Source organism: Mycteria americana, chromosome 9 (genome assembly GCF_035582795.1).
Source record: "Mycteria americana isolate JAX WOST 10 ecotype Jacksonville Zoo and Gardens chromosome 9, USCA_MyAme_1.0, whole genome shotgun sequence".
Lineage (NCBI taxonomy): Eukaryota > Metazoa > Chordata > Aves > Ciconiiformes > Ciconiidae > Mycteria > Mycteria americana.
Genome location: NC_134373.1, coordinates 37,030,699 through 37,050,594, shown reverse-complemented (window position 1 = coordinate 37,050,594; position 19,896 = coordinate 37,030,699). Strand labels below are relative to the sequence as shown.

At 36.5% G+C, this 19,896-nt stretch overlaps 1 long non-coding RNA gene across 1 annotated transcript in view; it reads right to left on the bottom strand.

Annotated features, from left to right (window-relative positions):
* Window positions 1-3,039: 3,039 nt before the first annotated feature.
* The window catches only part of LOC142414355 (uncharacterized), a 41,991-nt gene continuing 25,134 nt past the window's right edge, over window positions 3,040-19,896 (bottom strand). The window contains exon 3 of the long non-coding RNA XR_012777034.1: window positions 3,040-4,573. This is a non-coding gene — a long non-coding RNA (uncharacterized LOC142414355). The remainder of the gene's footprint in view (window positions 4,574-19,896) is intronic.

Below are 19,896 nucleotides of genomic sequence, written 5' to 3'. Positions count from 1 at the left end.
ATTACCCAGAAAGAATGTGTTTTCACAAGCAGAGCACCCTAATGATTTTGTGGAGCAGGTCCCACTATGCTAAATTATACATTAAATTGCATGTTTTATTTTAGATGTTTTCATAAATACAAGACCTTTCTGTTTTCAGCTTCCCTCCTCTCCAGTCAGGAGGCTGCAACCTTGGCTGCATCCTGCACACTTTTCCCCTTGCAATGACGGTAGTAGTCACCTGATTCTATGTTGAGCTGATTCAGATTGCTGAACCAGCACAAAACTAACCTGGCAGAAAAAAAAATTAATTTTCCAGCAATTTAGTGAATTGAATGACCTCAATGAGGAATCCAACAAGCACTACAAAAGTGCAAGACCCTGTAACCTGGAGCCAGGCACAGGGAGAGAAAAGTGAGATAAAAGGAAGAGGAAGCAGGGCCCCCCTTTTAGCAACTAAACTTTTAGATCAGTTAACTCTAATGTATATCTTCACTCAACGTAAATTAACAAGAGAAAAGATGCATTCTCAAGACACAAAAGGTCTCACTTTCATCAAGTTGTTCCTCGTTAACAGAGTTGAGAAATGAGAAAAACGTGGTATAGGAGCAGAACTTCTTAAATGGTTTATTTTTGTTGTTCGTTTGTGTGTTTTCTTAATTTAGTGAGGGTTTCCCCGTGAAGAATTTGTTGTTCTAAACGATTCTGCTTTTCACCCCTGCCCAATCAATCACTGTGATTTAATTGCACTTATAAAATACTTATTGGCTATCAACACGCTGCTACTTATTTGTTGAGGAAATGTTTAGAGTCCTCTAGCATCAACTTAGATTATTCCCATAATACCTCAGTCAGGCAACTGTTACCTCAAGCAGAGAGTTAGCAGGAAAGAAGGTGCAAGACAGAATAAACTCAGCAGTCCGTGTTACTGCCAAAGACCACTAAAAGGACACTAAACAAACAACAGAAAGCATTTGTGTAGAAAATAAGTTAGCAAAATTAAAACATAACCCATGCCCCAGAGGGATGAGACCTACATTACTTCTATAAAACTGCCATTGTTTTCAGTAGAATTAGTGAAACTATGGACAGAAGAACATCTTGAAAAGGAGTTGCAAGATCATTGGGGTTTTGCTCCAGCAAGGAAAATGAGTCAAAAACCACAGGTATTTATTTTAAAATAACTTTATATATCTATAAATATGAATATAACATATATTTGTACTGTTTGCAGAGCAAATATTTGCAAATTGAAGGAAGCTATCATGAGGAAACGTAGTAAGAAATTATGAATCCAGTTCTGTCCTTTTACCTCTGAGTAAGTCAGACCAAATCGGGCAAATTTCTCGCAAAACCACTGAGCTATTCCAAATATACCATGTTGGTAAAAAATAAGAATTCAATCCCTTTTAAAACAAAATCACTGTTAAGCTGATTTTTGTTGAGGCAGTAAGTTTTTACCTCTTTGTGAATCAAAAGTAGTACCAGTAAATGCATTTCTCAAAGTGTAAATTCAGTAATGAAGGTTAATAGACCTAATTTTGTAATTTATACATTGGACAAGTCCACATACATCAAGAACTTTCCAAAGTTTTTGAAGAGACTTTCTAAGTCTTTTTCCAAATTATTCCTCTAGTATACAGAATAATCATAATGAAACATGCACAATGCATAGTCAGCATTTTCTTGATGTCATAAAATAATAGCTGTGCCCAAGTACTTTTAAAGATGCAACTCAAGATACAGAACAGAAAACAAATGTGAGTATGTGAGTACTGGTGAGTATTGGTTACAAACCAGTTAAAAATGTTACATGGTAATGTAAAAGATTTATAATGTGTTTACAAAGACTCTTTCCACAGCATTCAGGCACTAAGTGTTTCGCCATGGTTGTTACAATGTGCTAACAGCAATGCTGGACTAAAACACGGATATTCACCTAATACTATAATGCACACATTTTGAGTGCTTAAGATTAGTTAGAAATCCTTTGGATCATGCAAGGCTAAACCAAGAACAGAACATGTACGTGAACTTACTTTTGCTTCCTCTGAAATGCTGTTTGGAAGTAAAGTTAGAATACTTAAAGCAGTGGGATAAAATTACACTATAATCCATTATTTGTATGGTATATTTTTACTCTGTCTAATCAGGTTGTACAGAGTCCACATTCAAGGAGCATGTGAAAAGATGAGTGGTGGTAGTGAGGGTGTCAGAGCTAATGTATGCAGGCTATAGAGGGCAGTGACTAAGGTGGAGTTTCTTGTTTTTTCTTGGCTAGTCTTATGACACAATCATTATACAGGGGGTTCAACTTCTATGCATATACATAAATCAAAACAAAATCACCATGAAAATAAAAAGGAAGTAGCAGTAATAACATGGAGCCATTCATACAAGTGAATGGTTTATCTTATGATGGTTGAGCTCTAGTTGGACAATGTACAAAGTGACCACCTCTAGATGTTTGGTTGAAAAGGCCATTTTTTATATTGTTTGGGAAAGGAAACAGCATGACGAGGAAGTACTTCCTTGATCCAGGCATGCCTCCAAAATCCCCTAACAATGGAGTATTCTCATATTCTCATAGTGCTGAAACTTAGGAAACACTTAAGCAGATAGGGCACCAGAGTTTTTGCTCAAAGGATGCCACTCCCTCACTTTATGTTTTGAAAGAGCTATACAGACTCTTTTTCACAGCCATAAATCACGTGTCAATTGAAATTACATGAGCACTGGGATTCTTTCTTATAAAGAAGGCACGATTTCTTAAAATCTTTTCTCTTTAGGCAACAAACTTTCTGTCACTCTTTGAATTTTCTCTGAAAATCTTCAACAGGATGAAGTTTAAAGATCATTTGTTTCAACATCAACTCTGTTACTATCTTCCCACCATTCTAGTTCTAACAGGACATGCAATAAAACAATGCTATGCTTATTGTTTTTCAAAACATATTTTAATAGCAGCTGATTATAAGCATACTTTGCATTTATTTTTATATATTTTAACATAAATATATCCACATATATATAACAATGTGGATTATAAGCACCATTTTCAATTGTTCATACAAGTGATCCAGGCTCCAGCACAGCTACTAGTGACTTCAGAGGAGTCAGGATTCATTACAGATGTAAGTACTGATTAAAATTACTATTTTCTTAAAAGGACAGGTGGCTTCAGTGACAAACTCCCCCTGAATTCAGAGACAGCAGAGTACCTACAGAATTAGGCTTCCTAAAGTATATAATCTTATGGCCCAAATCAATTACAAATGAAGATTACAAGTTCCTCTGATTTCGGCTGCAGTCAGAGATCTACAAGAAATTAAATCTTTCAGTCGGGAGCAGGTGGAATTGTTCTGCTGAACATAACAGAAATAAATTTTCAGCAAAATGGTTTTCTCTTACTGAAGGCATGCAAGCTTTGCATACTCAGCTATCAACAGTCTGACAGTAATTTGTCTTCAGTGGTACAGTGTTTGAAAGAAATAGGTCAACATTTTAAATATCCTTATCTTTTGGAATTCCCACCAGGAACAGATTCTCACCACAAAAACATGTCAAATGAAGTAGAAATTATGAGGTATTTTTTGAAGGGTTGCATTGTAAAGAGTTCTTTGGCTTCTGTTTGGTTTGGTTTGGTTTTGGTTTGGATTTTTTTGCTGTTGATGCTGCCTTTTGTTTCTACTATCCTATTCTCACAGCTTCTATTCTACTTGACTTTTCCTTTAAAAATATACCTTTATAGAATTTTTAATGGCTTTGTTCTGTTAAGACTAAACACAATATCCTGGACAAGTAAGAAAAAGTAAAGAGAGACTGTTCAATTAAAAAATACAGCCTTCACTACAGTTTCTATGTCTTCTCATGTGCATTTCCCTTCCAACATCTGCTTTTCTTTATCCAAAAGATAAATTACTTCTATATCGTATGAAAAGTTTAAACTCAAAGGTTGGTTTTATTCTCAAGTTTCTTAAAGTGCAATCACAGCACACATTTGTTTACTTTCTTGGTTCTTTCCTATTCAGCACTTGGTAATCGGGCACATCTCCCAAAGAGAGGTCTGGATAAGAAAGGCTGAGGGGGCCCCTTACATGCTTGTCAGTGTCATCACTGATGCCAACACAGCTACAAGAACACAGGCTGTCCATAAACTTGCTCTCACTACTGATGCACTCTGCAAGGCTACAATAAGACCAGACAGCAATAATTATCACTGGTAATCATTCTAATGTATTACCTTGCCAAAGGTGAGCATGACACTCCTCCACAGATATAATACAAAACAAACCTGAAAAGTTCAAAGAGAACATCTTTCTTTAACTCTCCTTTCACAACTACTCAACGTTTTATTGGACATCCCACCTGTCACCTTTCTTATGGCTATTCCTTTTCAATACTGCCTCCTCTTAGGCTAATATTTGCTTTCTTTTCCTTGGGGAAAATATCTAATACTAAAAATACCTTTAAAAACACTCATTCTGCCAAGTCTGTCTACATGAGTTCACCAAAGAGAGAAATGTTGGTATGCTTGATAGTAGAAGATGAAACTGGGAGCTCAGTTTCCACAGATCAACTCCATCTCTAAAATCTGTGGAAAGTAAGAGAATAATTCTGGTTTTTTACAGACATGTTTTAATGTGACAGCAATAGATGTGTCTTGTCAATATTAGGTACATTGCAAGCCTGAAATCTATTATTCCTGCTCTTTGGGGGAGGAATTACATCTCTTATACAAGTGTTAAGTGCACTGTTGGAACTCAGTACAGGAATGCATTCATAAGAGAAGCTAGAGTCTCTAACACGAATAAAAGGGAAGAAGGGATTATTGTACAACGGCATGGTTTCATGTTAGATTTAACTTGACAGCGAAGTAGATTTAATGAGTTCCTGCCCTCCCTTACCCCTTAGTATTTACTACCTTCCTTTCCATGGCCTTTCAGGTCATGCCGCCCACCCCCCTTTGCTTGCTCTCTTTCTCCCCAGCCCCATTGTGGTGATTCTTTAACAGTGCTATCGTGCACGGAACTGGGCACTAATAATGCACTGACACACGGCAACTGAGCTGATCTACTAATCAGCAGGACCAAAAAGAATAGTCTCACACCTCAGAGTCCCCTTTCTTTTCTCCTTTACTCTTAACTATGCATACCCCTCAACCTCTGCTGCTCATGTGACTCCTTGGCAAGCCAGTTCAGCTCTTGAAGATTGGAGTTTCACAGGAATTTGAAGCAATCTAACTTCCTCTGCTGGGAAGGTCTTCAGCCTCCCTCTCTCCCTCCCTCCCTCCCTCCCTTCCTCTTCTAATCCTTTCATTTGATATCTTCAATACTCTCCAATTCTTAGTCCTGCAGACCTGTCTCCTGCTGTGCATTATCTATTGAATCAGTCACACTTGCTTTTGAACAGACTTAATTGCCTAAAAAGATAGACAGTATCTATTTTTTTTCTAATTTATTTTATACCATTTTAATTAAGTTAGTCAGCTCAGAAAGAGGGTTGTCTACATCCAAGATAAAAAAATAAGCAGTCAGGCACATGGCTCAGCAAAGAAAGAAAAGTTATAACACAGACATTTTTGCACTTTTTCTTTCAGCAGCAATGAGCTCTTAATTTGACTCCCTGTATTTGTGGAGCCCACCAGCCACAGAAAATGAACCAACAAAACAAAGTGAAGAGATTTCAGCCAGCATAGTGAACTGAATTGGCTCACTAAGAAGTCAAAAGCCGGAGCAATTGCAAGAGTGAGGGTGCAATCATGCTCCTGGGATCTGTGGGGGGAGCAAAGAAGTGGGACCCTGTCTTTTGGGAGCAGCAAGCTGTTAGACCAGTCTATCTTGTCAAAACTTCCTTAAGTAAACAGCCAAACTGTTAAACAAACATAAAGCAGTTCTCAGGTAGAGGGTAAGAGGTTGAAAAGGTATGGAGAGAATAGATGTCCCTCTTTAAGGGAAGTGAGCCCTGCTTCCTCCACAACCAAAATATGATTACCTGTTGACTATACAACCACAGTCCTGCAGAGGAGTTTTCCCTGAAACAAGGCTCAAGAAAGAGGTCTTGAATAGCAGTATTTTAAACTAAAGAGATCTGTAATAGTGTGATTAATCATGTTCTTGATTATAACCTATACTGTTCATCAGATTTAATGTAGCTATTCTTTAAGACACACTGTAAATCTACGTTCATATATATAGTCCACAGGACTTTTTGAATGTGATGGATGTTTGTATGGTTTTTAAAAGCAGAATCCTTGAGAAGTAGAGAGCAGGTTTTCTCCTATTTAACAACCACTAAATTTTAACAGGGCTTCCTATTAAAAAAAAACCCAAAGCATTTAGTTTAAGTATTCTGCTGTGACTCTATCCTTCTTATAACTAACCTATCAGCTAAGGGAAGAGGAAGTTGCCTCTTGGTACAAAATCTGATTAGGGAAGAACATTAGATCCCTGCCTCAAATGCAAACTTAGTTCCACTGAAGAAATGTAGTCAGCCCAGTTATGCTGAAGCCAAACTAAATATGCTCATATTTTACAGTCTGAATGTGTGGAGCTATATGGCTCTTTCAATACTGTGCAATGAAGGGGAGAGCCTGGCAACTGCATGAATATTCAGTGTAGTGTACACCAATCCAACAGTCTAACCATACTTCAGCCCAGAGAATGAACAGTCAACAGAGCCATGAATCCTTGAATCTACTCATTCTTGCTTCTTCCTACAAGCTAATACGGAGGGATTATTGAGAAACTTTGCCCCCTCATCAAGCACTTTGTGGGGACTCTGTAATAAAAACTGTGACAGATGAAGGACACAAGATCCTTTGTCTGTGATATTTAAGAACCACCCTGCTATCCAGGTGTTTGAAAGAGATCCTGTTCATTCATTCACCAGTTTCAGTAACAATTAAAAATCAGAACAAAGATTTTTGTATCTCTTTAGAATACTTTGTTCTTAGCACCACACACTTTACTCTACATGTACTCTTTCAGTTGCCAGCCAAACTGGGGCCCATTATGTCCCCTATAAGCCATGCCCTGCAAGGAAAATGCAGGTACATCTATCTGAACTGGGACACGGTATTGAAATGCTGAGGTTACACTGAGCTGACAGTGGTACTGTTTGGTGGTACTAACCGAGTTCAGAAATCAATGCAGCCAGAGAAGCAGCTGTGATTACCTGTCCCTTTATCCATCCTGACTGTCCTGACCACTGGGCTATAGAATTAGTCTCTCTCTGACTCAGTGAATATTTATTTATGCAAAGTCAAGCATTTTCAAAAGGACTCACAAGACAAAAGCACCCCACCAAATGCAATAGCATGGCGATTAAGCACTCTCCCAGGAGAGAGTGCGCTATCTTAGACTGCAAGGAAACCCGAGCTTTTGCACCGACGTCCCTTGACAAGGGACATCATTGTTTTTGCAGGAGGGCTCCTCCTCCTGCTCTTCGATGTTTTGTGTAGGATTAAGTGTGCGTTTAAAAAAGCACCTATAGGAGTAAGCACTGTCCTTTAAAAAAACCTGAGAAGTGCTTTGTTTATGAGTTCTGCTGGGGGTTAGGCAGATCCTACTTCGTCGTTTGGCACTATCATCAAGTCTTCTGTGCATTAGCAGCAGTAGATATTTAGGTACTTAGATCTGCTAGAAATCGACAAAAACTTTTTAAGATTTATGTTTATATTTAAGTGTCCATATCATTTGTAGAAATGTAAATTTGTTTCGTAAAGCGAGCTGTCAGTAAGTGGAGTCTAGAACACTACAGAACTCTGTCCCACATTAACAAAATAGAGCTGTAGATGATACTCATACACCAGTAATTCAAGCTCTACACCAGAAATAATACAGCTACAACATGTTTTCCTCCTTACTCTTTTCACAAACTCCATAAACGAACGGACAGCTCATCCTAACGAGCTCTTCAGCCACTGAGGTACACTTAATCCTGAATCAGCAAAACCTGATAATACCTGTCAGCTGCTTGAAATGGAATTATTTTCTGATGACTGGACTTAATCCAACCAGTAGAAATAAAAAATGCTGTCAGCTCAGGACTTAATGATATATTCTTACCTCTGTAGGCCTATAATTTCTTTAGATACATAAGAGGTCATGTCAATCCTAATGTCTCCCAGTTTTATGAATGCAACCATAAGCCCCTTTTAAATCAGATTACAAATGATTATTATAACTCTAAATCAAGGGAAAGGCCCACCATTTTCTCTAATTGGAAAGACTAATTTAATTATAATTCTTTTCTTTCCAGATGCTTTGTATTTGTTCCATTACATTACAATAGACAGTTTATGGAAAAGAAACAGTTAATTGTTTACAACTTGGAAAGGATGAGAAATTAGTTCACTTATGCTGGGTAGCCACACTTCAGCCACACTTCTATTGTTTTTGAACTGCAGGTTTCTTCATATATAGTACGTGATGGTTTCAAATCTAACTTAACGTAGCTGAGAAGACCACCTAAGTGGATAGCTTATGCTGTTCTAACATTTTAAAAAGATTTTATTCCGTCCAAAATAGGCAATTGATAAGACCATCTGAAGTAAAAAGCTAATAATTCAAGATTTACAAGTCAGTGAGCATAAGGTGGAAAATGGTTAATGTATTCAATATCGCAGTATGATTTTGCACTGAATTAACATAAATTGACAGAGCCTCCAAAGTGAATCTTGTCAACAAACTCACCTTGCCTTATTAAAATCATTGTTGTATCTAAATTACTTTTGTTTGTAAAAAATAAGTACCTTTCCAAATATTATAGGCCAAATCTATATTCTATGGAGCTTTGCTTAATCCAATGTTTAATTATTTATTAGATATCAAATGTATAACATCTGTGTAAGGAGGCTGACATATGTTAGGACCTTTGGCTTTGATATACAAAAACTGTCTGCTGAGTTAGGAATCTCTCTATAAATTAATTAGATAAACATGAATATAGCATGTATATTCTTCTAAGTCTTTGCTTCCCTAGAGATGAGGATAATGCTTATACAAAGAACACAAGGCTGAATGTATGAATGGATCCTTTTTGTCTTTGAATTAACAAGGTTATACCTTATGCCTTCGTAACTTTTTAGCGGATGGCTTTCACAGTTTAAGGATTTCATAGTCTAAAGGTTAATTCTTCTCACTTCTTTTAAGCTGTTTCTGAGACTCTGTCAATATTACAGAAAATTACACCAGTATAACTACCTAGATTTTCTTTCATTGGTATAAATTTTGTAGGCAAGGCCTCACGTAAGAACATTCTTCTGGAAAGATGTATTGTTTGTCTTCTTCATTCATATGCACAAGCACACAGGCATACACACACAAATCCAACTGATTGTGCTTTGGGTTGTAATCTTATATTTTGAAAGGAAAACTTCAGTTTCATTTATCTCCTTGTCCATACTTTTGAGTTGGAACCCTTCTAAAACTTGCTTCTCCAGTTGCTTGTCATTCCACTATATAATAAAAAATCATTTTCCCTAAGATACCCTAGAAAGCAGAGCCTAATGCCTATACAAAGGTTATTTCTTTTTCTCAGCTAGATACAAAATGTAGTCTTTTATCAAGATAAGGGAAGGGTCACAGCTGATCTTCTAGTGAAAGTGCAGTGCCTTCTCTCCACAATATTTTTTTTTTTTTCCTCTAGAGATCCTTCAGGAGAGATCCACAGTTTTGATTTATGATTTAAGTTACCACTTTGCAACAGAAAAGGAGTATTTTATAGGCAAGTAGGCAAGTATGCAAGGTCATAAATTGTGCCATTCTCACTACTGAAAAGGTATAATCTTTTCCAAATAAGGCTGCATATAGCAGTATATCCAAGGAAACTAGAGAAGTAGACATGTGCCAAGAGCATCAAATAGCATTCTTTGCCTGAGTAGGGCCCATAGTGACATGCATGCAAAAGAACTCTTGCTTTTTCAAAAAGCAATCCTGAATAAAAACTCTTCTCATTCAAGATAGAGGCCTTAAGGAACATCCTGCATGTTAACAAACATCTTCAGATAATGCCTAGTTTGATGCTCGTTTCCTAGTTATTCACAGACTCTCTTAAATGGAGCTCTTTCACTTCTGCAGCTTAGCCTAAGGAAATCCTGCAAGAACAATGTGTGACTGAAATACACACAGGTTTCCCAAATGGTAGCAAGACCCATTGATGCTGCTTCAGATAGCACCAAGACAGCAAGTTAGAATACAAGCTGAAAAAGAAAGGGTCTTGTTTGTATAGGATTGATTTGGGTTCAAGCTTTTTTCCTTTCAATTTGTAGTATATTATGTAAAGTGCCCTTCAGTGAATAAGGTATTTAGCTGCCAAACTACGTTACCTTTCCTCAAGTATGTCAGTAGACAGAATTTCAAAACCACCTATGCAATTGCTTGCTCCCCAAATAAGCATTCCCGTTTACTCTTCTTAGTAAAGTAGCCTGGAATCTCCTTGCAGATGCTGAAGGTCTGCTAACAGAAAGAGAAGCTTTAGATACTCTATTTCTAAAATCAGATACCATGGCAATTACACAGTTTTATTAATTAAGGTTGATTTATTGCTGTAAAAGATGCCTGGTTTGATGCTCCTGGAGTCTGTACAACCTGTATACATTTACAGAAAAACTGCAGCACTGAGGACATTACAGCTTTCCTGGGAGTACCTCTGTAAACAAGGGAAAATCCTTAGGACCCCTAGATTATCCAGCTTTCCTGCTGAGGTTATCAACAGGGTATAACTGATTCCAATATATGGACATCTTTCTACTGTACAATAGATTTAGACCATTAACTTATTTCAAGACAGTTAACACTTGACAGGTGGCTTTCAACTGTTTCCAAGACTGATTACTTTTGGATCTCAAAGAGAAATAGCTTTTTATCCCATTACAAAATTTCTGAGCCAAACAATCTTCCTCCTCCTTCTTCCTTATTTCTATAGTATTATCTAGTGTCTTCTCCAGTCACAGTTTAGTTAAAGCTGTTGCGAGTACTTTGTCTAGTCATGGCATCCCTAATGAGTTTTTATGCTATTGCTTTTCTTCTTTTCCTATTGCCCTTACTGCACAGTTCCCTCAACAAAGAGGGCACACTATATTTTTGTATTCACAGCAGGTATTACACATCACACAGCACTACATATGTGTTAGTGGATATACCTGATTATCTGTCTTCCCCAGAAGTTCATACTGATCAGCCAAGCAACTCCTAAAACACCTTAAAGTCTAGATTACTTTTTCCATTTTATTTGTGAAAACACGTTATTTCTCTGTTGAGATGCTTAAATCACATGTTGGAAAGTTGTATATTGACTGAAAGAAAGACAAGGAAGCAGAGTATGCCTAATATGTACACAAAAGACACAAAGTAAAATAAAATCTATTAAATTTTCAACCAAAAAAAGAGAAAGGATTTATGACACTAGCTCTAGCCACAAAGAAATAAAAAATAGTAGTCCATCTAATAACAGATTTTAGGGGGTTTATATACAGGCAAATACGGTTATCAATTCAGATATGATAGAAGTAAAAGCAAGGTATATTGAAGATTATATGCATAAAATGGATCCTATTATAACATTTTTCACTAAAATCATTAATAATCAAGCTTTTGAGAAGAACAGAATGGTTTGAGGAAAGTACCACTTTCCTGCAATCTTAAAAAAGAAAAGGCAGAACTAAGGTACAATGTTTCTCTCTAGCAAATCTTATAATATCCAGTCATCCCAGTTACCATACCCTCACTCATTGTCTTAAACAGAAGTGAAGAACATTAGACTAGAACTTTATTCAAACACCTGCTAAAATCAGTGGAGACTCTCACTGGATTTATATGCTTTGCATCAGGACGCTAATACAGGGTCCCTCGCACACTGACTTTCTCCATTCTTTACTACTGCCATCACAGCTACCTAAGTAATTCTGATTAACTTTTGCGTCAGATAGTTGGGGCTTTTCAGAAGAGTCATTACAGTGGGCCCTGTGTGGTTAACTGATGTGCTGAGCAAGAGTGATATATTGCAAAGTGAAGTATCAGGCTGGAAAGCTAAAACAATGAGTTACTCAGAAAACAGTTGGAATACACCCTGTTTGTTCTTTGCCTTTTTATACATAAAAATGCTTTTGAGCGTATTTGTTCAAAGGTTAAAATGTATCCTACTATAAACTCAACTTCAAAATCTCACATCTCCAGCTATGAGCCAGTTATATTTACAAAAAGGAACGCTCGTTTACCCATCAGGCACTTCTAAGCACATCTTTGGATGTTGCTGCTGTTCGTTTTTTATATAGTTGAGCTATTTGTCTTAAGTAAAAAAAGTGGCATCTGTATGTAATTTCCATGCTCACTTGGCACCACTACCTCCTTTTGATGACAGTCTGTACTGTTTCCCTTTCTTCTTCTAGTCACTCCAGCTGCAGGACCCAGATGTCAAACTCAGGAATGTATTTTTTCCCCAGCAGTGATATCTGATTCTGTTGTTGGCACCTCTGCTGGTGGCTGTTCTGAAGATGCCTGTGTGCAGCTTTGTAAGTTTAAACTGCAGACAGCGTTTTTCATTTATATGCTAACACCTTTTCAGTTGCCTTAATTATGGGCACTATAATCAAATATACAAACATACAGATTCCATTACTTACTATATTGGTTTCATGACAACTGTCATGCTTCTGTAACCAGAAACTGGGAGGCAAGAAGAAAGTTCCAAAAGTGCTAATGAGACATTAAAAGTAGTTGCTTACTTTTAATAACTGATCCAAATGAAGAAAAGGTAAATATAAAGCAATCAAAGGCTGAATGATGAGAGTAAAGAGTAAGGTAGAAAGGAATAGGTGAAAAAAGAAATGTATTAAAAAGGAATGAATAGCAAAGAGATGAGGGGAGAATAAAATACATTAGAACTGTCTAAAAACATTCTGCCACATCTCTAGAAAGTGAAGTTCTTTAAAAAAGAACCAAGGGAAAAACTTCTTTCCAATTAATATCTTTCTGTAATTTTCTCTCTTTCTTTCTCCCACCTTCATGTTTTCCTCCTGGGAACTTTTTGCTGCAGTATTTGATTCTCCATCACATAGACAAGGTACTTGTCTCCGAGGGGCTTTGCTGTAGCTTACTCATACAGAATAACTGGTCTGGAGTACTGAATGAGTCAAGCAGCTTGCATCCTCCCACAAGCACTGGATAGCACCTGTGTGCTTACTCTGCTGCAGTCTACATGACAAATCAATTTTCCTGTCTACAGATCCCTTAAAGAAAGCGCATTCCCCTCTCCCTGCATTAATAAACACAATTTTTATGTCTATTAGACAAGCTTCTATCTTACATAAATAAATATTACCAGTAGCTTTATATTCATGCACATATAGTCACAAGAACAGCTTATGAAGACACAAGAGTGGCATATTAATTAACTCCTTAGTCAAGAAACTAACTAGTGTTAGGCTAAAAGAGCTAACTCACAGGCTAAGAGAAGGGAGGATAATGGCTGAATCCATTAATGAGATAAAGGAATGGCAAGTGGTGAGTAACCCCAGCCAGGTAGATAGACAGACTGGAAAGTTCAGAGATAAGAAAATATTAATACTTAGCAGTATTTGCATTATCTTGACAGCCACCTGATTTCTATCTCAATATATCTGTTGGATGTTGAACACTGAAGTGATAAATGGCATGTAATTCACATTTTACAAATTAAAGAACTATGACCAAAGTTTACAGATTCAAATAAAAAGAAAGAATTAGCTTGAAATCCAGGAATATAAAATGTTTACCAGGATTCAGCCATTTAATCAATTAATAGATTATATTTATTTTGTTGTTCAGTCTAGCAAGATGCCAACATGATTCCTATTCATCACTTACATATGTTTATGTGCACCACAGGTACGGAATGGATTCTATATGAGGAACAAAAACATATACAGGAATCTACAGCATCTGGATAGATAGACAGATAGACCAATCAGTTTTTGCAGTATGAAGAAGATAAATAGATGAGAGAGTGTACAATCAGGCTGACATAAAAACTAGGAGGTATCAGGTTCAAGACCAAAACAAGGAGGTATTGCTTCATACTATATAGTTAATCTGTAGAACTAAAAGATGCTAAAAGTTTATAGGGATACAAAAAGTGATATCACAAAATTAATGGAAGAAAATCCAGCATGGACAATTAAATGCAAAGAGGCTATATTTGGCTTAAGAAGTTCCTGCTCTGAAAATCACTGGAGGCTGGGAGAGCATTTTGGGGAAATATCACTATATACGTACTGTCTTCTTATACTCTTTCCTGTACTCTAATGCTCATCAGTGCCAAGACAAGGAGTCACTGATTCAGACAAACCTTTGGTCTGACCCACTGAAGTTGTTCTTATGTTCAGTTTTTGGAATTTGAAAAGTCCTACTGAAATCAGCAGGATGTCTAAATTCTTATACCCTACGCCCAGCATTTTGTAGGAACAATCAAGAGAAAAAGTAACTTACCAGAAGACAGAAAGGTATTGAAAGTGTATTGTACAATATTGTAACTCCAGAAACGGAGAGCTTCATGAAACCAGAGGCTGCTTTTTTTTTTTTAAAAAAACAGCTAAAAAAGAGTTAGCAATGTAGAGACTGGCTTTGTGAGTTCTGTGAGAGAGAATGAAGCAATTTCATGAGAAAGCACGGAAAGCAGGAAGAGAGTTCTGCTTCAGATTTGGCACTAGATGGAAAGCTAATGAACCTGAGACTGATGGCAGAACTGCATTCCTGTAGTGGGACTGTGGCATGATTGCTGCCCTCCTACTTTGGACAATAGGAGTCAGGGTTTTTTTCTTTATTTGGACTTACTTGGACTGTCCAGATTCAGTAATTGTGTCTCACTTTCAGCACCAATAAATTCAGCACCTCTAAAAGAAAAGTCCAGATATGCATGGATATGCACCAGCCATTTCTAAAAATGTATTCTCAACAATTTAGGAACATGCAAAAGCCTCAATTACAATAGTTATCACAGCTGAGACTAATACATAGCTACAGACTGTGGGAGCATGCAGTGTCCATAGCTAACAGCATAGGGATGATGACAGGCAGACTATTCAACAAGAAGGGGAACCCAGTATGAAAAGACCAGTGTGAGAAGATAAATTCCAATATTTTTGTCCTGAAGCTGAAAACAAAGAACAACATTAAGAGTACTAGCAAGATGAGAGATACAGAGATAGAAGACATTTTACCCCAGGAGAAAATGTCCTGCAGACTTCAGTCATGACAAGTACACTATACTTGCCTCAAAAATATTTTACTTCAGCAGCATGAAAATTTCTAATTATTCTTATAGTTCTTCCTACAAACAAACTTATGGAGATTAGGTGCTGTTTGGAGTTTGTGATCAAAGTGTTACAAACAATTGGTTACACTTGTAAGTGTGAAAACTGGAAATGTTAGCATACAAATGGAAAAAAGAAAGCATGTCTTTAATTAGCTATTTTGCATATAAAAGTCAAAACTGTGACACCTTATCACAAGTAAGATTAGAGATAGCATACAAACAAAGGCAATGCATTTAGAAGTGCTAAGGACATTATCCATTTACTAATCATTTTTTAATACAGCAAGATTTTAAACAAGTGGGAGAAAGCAAAAGAAAAACAAGCTTGCCTATATGTAAGTAAGCAAGTCAACTTGCCTATGAACTTGGCCTCCAGCACCTCCGCCCCTAGTAAGTGGACTTTGTTTCCTTCTACATCTACTGACCAACTACTTCTTCAAATTGTTTGTGTAAACACCAGGTGTTCAAAACAGTGGAGGCCTTTTTTGTCTCCCTAAGACCAGGAGAACATGCTTGACCTAATGACAGCTTTCTGCGCACACACAGGCACAAAAGCATAAACTGCACTCTCTATCCTTCACTTGCTTTCAGCTCCAACATTTTAAAGGGGCTCAAAGAGATGACAACTTTTTGTCTGTTTGAACAAAAAGGTGGCATTAAAAGTCTACAGCAGGAAGCAGTCCCTCAGCTTTTCAAGAATATACTTCTGGAAGAAACTCAGGCAAAATAATCTTTTTACTTAACTGGCAATAATTATTTACCTTGAACAAAGAAGGAATTTTGAGAGATTTTGCCAGGATAAAAGGTTGAGTAGGAAGTAACATGGCTTAAATTTCTACCATTACTTCTGGAAGAAGTAAAAGGCATAATTAATATTATTGTTCATAAAAAGAAGAAGTCATCAACAAGCTCGTGGCTCAAACAGCTCTCCCAATGAAGGATGTAAATCCATTTTATTTTCACATTGGGAATCAGAATATTAGGAACTTCAGGACTACAGGAAGGAAGAACACAGACTATTCAACTTTAGGAAGATGCATGGCAGAAAAAGCTGGCTAGCTAACCAACTAATGGAGATTCTCGCTATTTTTCAAATTCAGAAAATCATCCATAATTATGTAGACCAGAGTTCTTGGCTGAGACTGGGACCTGACTAAACTCCTTACTGAGAACACAGCCCTCTGGGAATACATATGTGCATCAGATATCCTTTGTAACAGCTGAAACTGAGCAACTGCCACTGCAAGAACCTTTGATATTAAGCATCAAGGTAACAGAAAGTTTGAACTGCACAATCCTGTACAAACAGTGACATCGGGCTGCAACAAAGTGAAGAAATTTCCTACGAAACGGATTATAGTGTGGAAATAAATTAAGATTAAGAGAGTAAAGTTAATTAACCCTTTGAAATAATGGTATTATTACCATCATCATCATCCTGAGCTTGAATTTGACAATAAAAGCATTCAACTAAAGTCTGAGATGGCTCCCTAGCCTCTTTTCTTCTTTTGATACTAGAAAATAAATACTGTAAAACTCCTTTTTCTCTGATATAAAAGAGAAGACAATCTGTGGCTCCTAGATTATATGAGCAGCTACTTTATTTGGAAGGTCTACTGTGAAGGCAACAGCTGTGGAGTATAGAGATTCAAGTAAATATAGTGGAAAAGCAGGCTATATTTTAAGTATCTTACATGAGACAGTGAAAGAAGACATACCACTTCAGGATCAGACTATAAACATATCCTTTCAAAATTCCATAAAGGTATTTTTTAGAATTTGAACTGTCATGGGATTGTCCTAGTAAGAGCAGTTTGGCATGGGAAACTCTGAGTGGGTAGAGCAAAATGGAGAAGGTAGAAAATGAAGTATTTTAGCACAAAGCTACAATTAAAAAAATGGAAACAACCAGAAGTGCCTAAAAGGGAAACATCACTATCACAGCAAACAGAACAAAGACCAAAAAAACCCCAGTATTGCTGTTTTTTTCTTTATTTTTTTTATTATGCTCTTGGAAAAGATTACCCAAGCACTTTTTCCACTGACAGTCAAGTACAATATAATTAGACATAGTCAAGTAAATTCGATATGTAAAAATACACCGAGATTTTCTTCCTCTTTCAGCAACTTCTTCCAGCCAATTGAATACCCACACTGAGGAAGGAATACTGCATATTGCTAATATGCACAGATTTCAGGTCTGAGTGTCTATTTCAGTCACTAATTTAGAACTGTGAAGAGGCTTACGTTTCTCTAACTCCAAAACTGGACTTGTAATGCCACGTAATTTGTAACATGTTATTTGATTTTTTGCAGCAGGTAGTAAAAGGAATCATTTTACATAAAAGCAGAACCAATAAGCTGATAATTTGTTTTACACAGCTTTCAAATTCATCAGTATAATAGCACTCTACAGACTAGAAATACAAAATTATTATATAAGTAATCATCAGCTGGTCAGCATCCAGCAAATGAAGGAATATTCTTTATTATCAGTATTCAGAATTTAAGTCTTCTTGCAACTTCTTTGTGCCAATGGCCTTTTGCCAATGTTAGAGAAACAGTTCTTGTTTCACAGTATCTTTAGGACACTACGACCTAGCGATGAGTTGCAGTTGGCAAAATATACAACTGATAGAGAATTAAGAAAAATGAGCGCTTCTTAGTTTGAGAGAAATCTTAGTGAACATGACACAATTTATAGTTTTAGCTAAATTAGCAGGTCAAATATAACGAGCTAAAAACATTATGGAAACCACAAACTGATTTATGTTCACTAAGATTTTGTCTGTTCTCTAGCTGAGACTAACTCAGGTTTTCTAGACTTTTTTGGCAATGAAAACAACGTCTGTAGGGCAGATGTCTGGTGGAAACAGACACAAAAGCAATGTGATAGAAGTAATCATGCCAGATGTCCAGAGCAAGCAATATAAAGCAAGCAATTCAAAATAAAATTAATTGATAGGAGATCCAAATCTTAAGGCACTGGTTACCCTTAGCCACTTACACCCTAGCAACACTGACAGAGGTGAGACTAGTATGACTTTTAAAAGTAAAAACTACTATGTAGGTCAGTAGCTTTCCTCTCATAAAAAGTATTTTACAGCAATCGCTCAAAAGGTTGCTATTATTCAGTGGCAGCTGACCAAAAAACATTTCTGCACTGAAATTTTCAGATTTTTCCTCAAAAGGTCAAACTCTTCTACATTAGGAAAAAGTAATTTTATGTTCAAAATCCAATATTATATAAGATGGTGTAGGAAAAAGAAATTAATCATTCCTTACTGAAAATGCAGTGTTTAGGACTGTCAGCTGATTTAGTTTAGTTTAGTTTCTTGATGAGAACAAATGGAAATACAGGAAATTCCATTTAACCATAAGAAAAAAACACTTTTCACTGTGAAGGGGATAACAAAATGGAACAGGCTGCACAGGGAAGTTGTGGAGGCTCCATCCTTGGAGATACTCAAAACCCAGCTGCACAGAGCCCTGGGCAACCTGCTCTAGCTGACTCTGTTTTGAGCAGAGACTTTGGACTAGACAATTTCCAGAGGTCCCTTCCAGCATCAACCATTCTGTGATTCTGTGAATGTGGAAAATACTAGCGTTTAGGAGTTTTATTTAATTTCCATTTATTATCAGTTCTTTTTCAACAGCACCAAATGTCTGTCATCTCCATATCTTGTTTGAAGTTATGGTAGTTTTGATTTCCAAAGTTTGCTGTTTGCTAGTTATGAAGCCATGCTGTAATTTTGATCTTACTATCCTCTAATCTGATTTACTTTTACTCTCACTATCTTACTCTCTTTCTTCCTTTCCCTCCTTAAGTTTCCAGAGCACAGAAGTATTGTAATTTATAATATCTTTAATGTGGAATGATCCCTTCCCTTCCAAACTGCTAAGACAATTTTTTTTCACGAATCTTTTTGTAAAACTTTACTGTACATTTTATCATAAGCACTTCTCCTTTAAGCATGTTCTCCTTTAAAAAATGCAGTTGATTACAGAACTGTATGTTTCACTATTTAGAATCACTGATGATTACTTTAGTATATTTTATATTTTTTATAAAACTGTTAAGGAACTCGTAGTTCCTGCATCACCTGATACAGAAGAATCCAGTTTGTTCAGAAGAAATAATTTTTTAAACACGCACACAAAATCTTAGCTCTTCCATCTTTGAATGCCTACTGTAAGCTAAGTACATTCAATATGCAATGTTACGAGTCAATTAAATATACAACCCTTTTCACAGAAACACTTTTCACAGAAATGCTTAATGAATTAACACTACACAATTCTTACTGTCCTCACCTCCTGCTGATATTAGAAGTACTGAGCTACATGAAGAATTGTCCTTTCAAATTATCTACTTGCATATTTACATATTAAACCTCTTTTGCAGGTACAGGTATGATTAGAACACATAAATTTCTGGTTTTGCATATGAAAGTATGCTGTGTGCAAATGCTAGTATTCACAAGCGATTACAAGTGCCACTTTGAAAACTAGTTTGGGTATTTGGTTCTTTGTTATGATATAGATTGGAAAATCAGACCAATATTTGTCATTCTATTAATTTCATAGTAAAAATGTATAGTATTAGTAATGTGAGATATAATT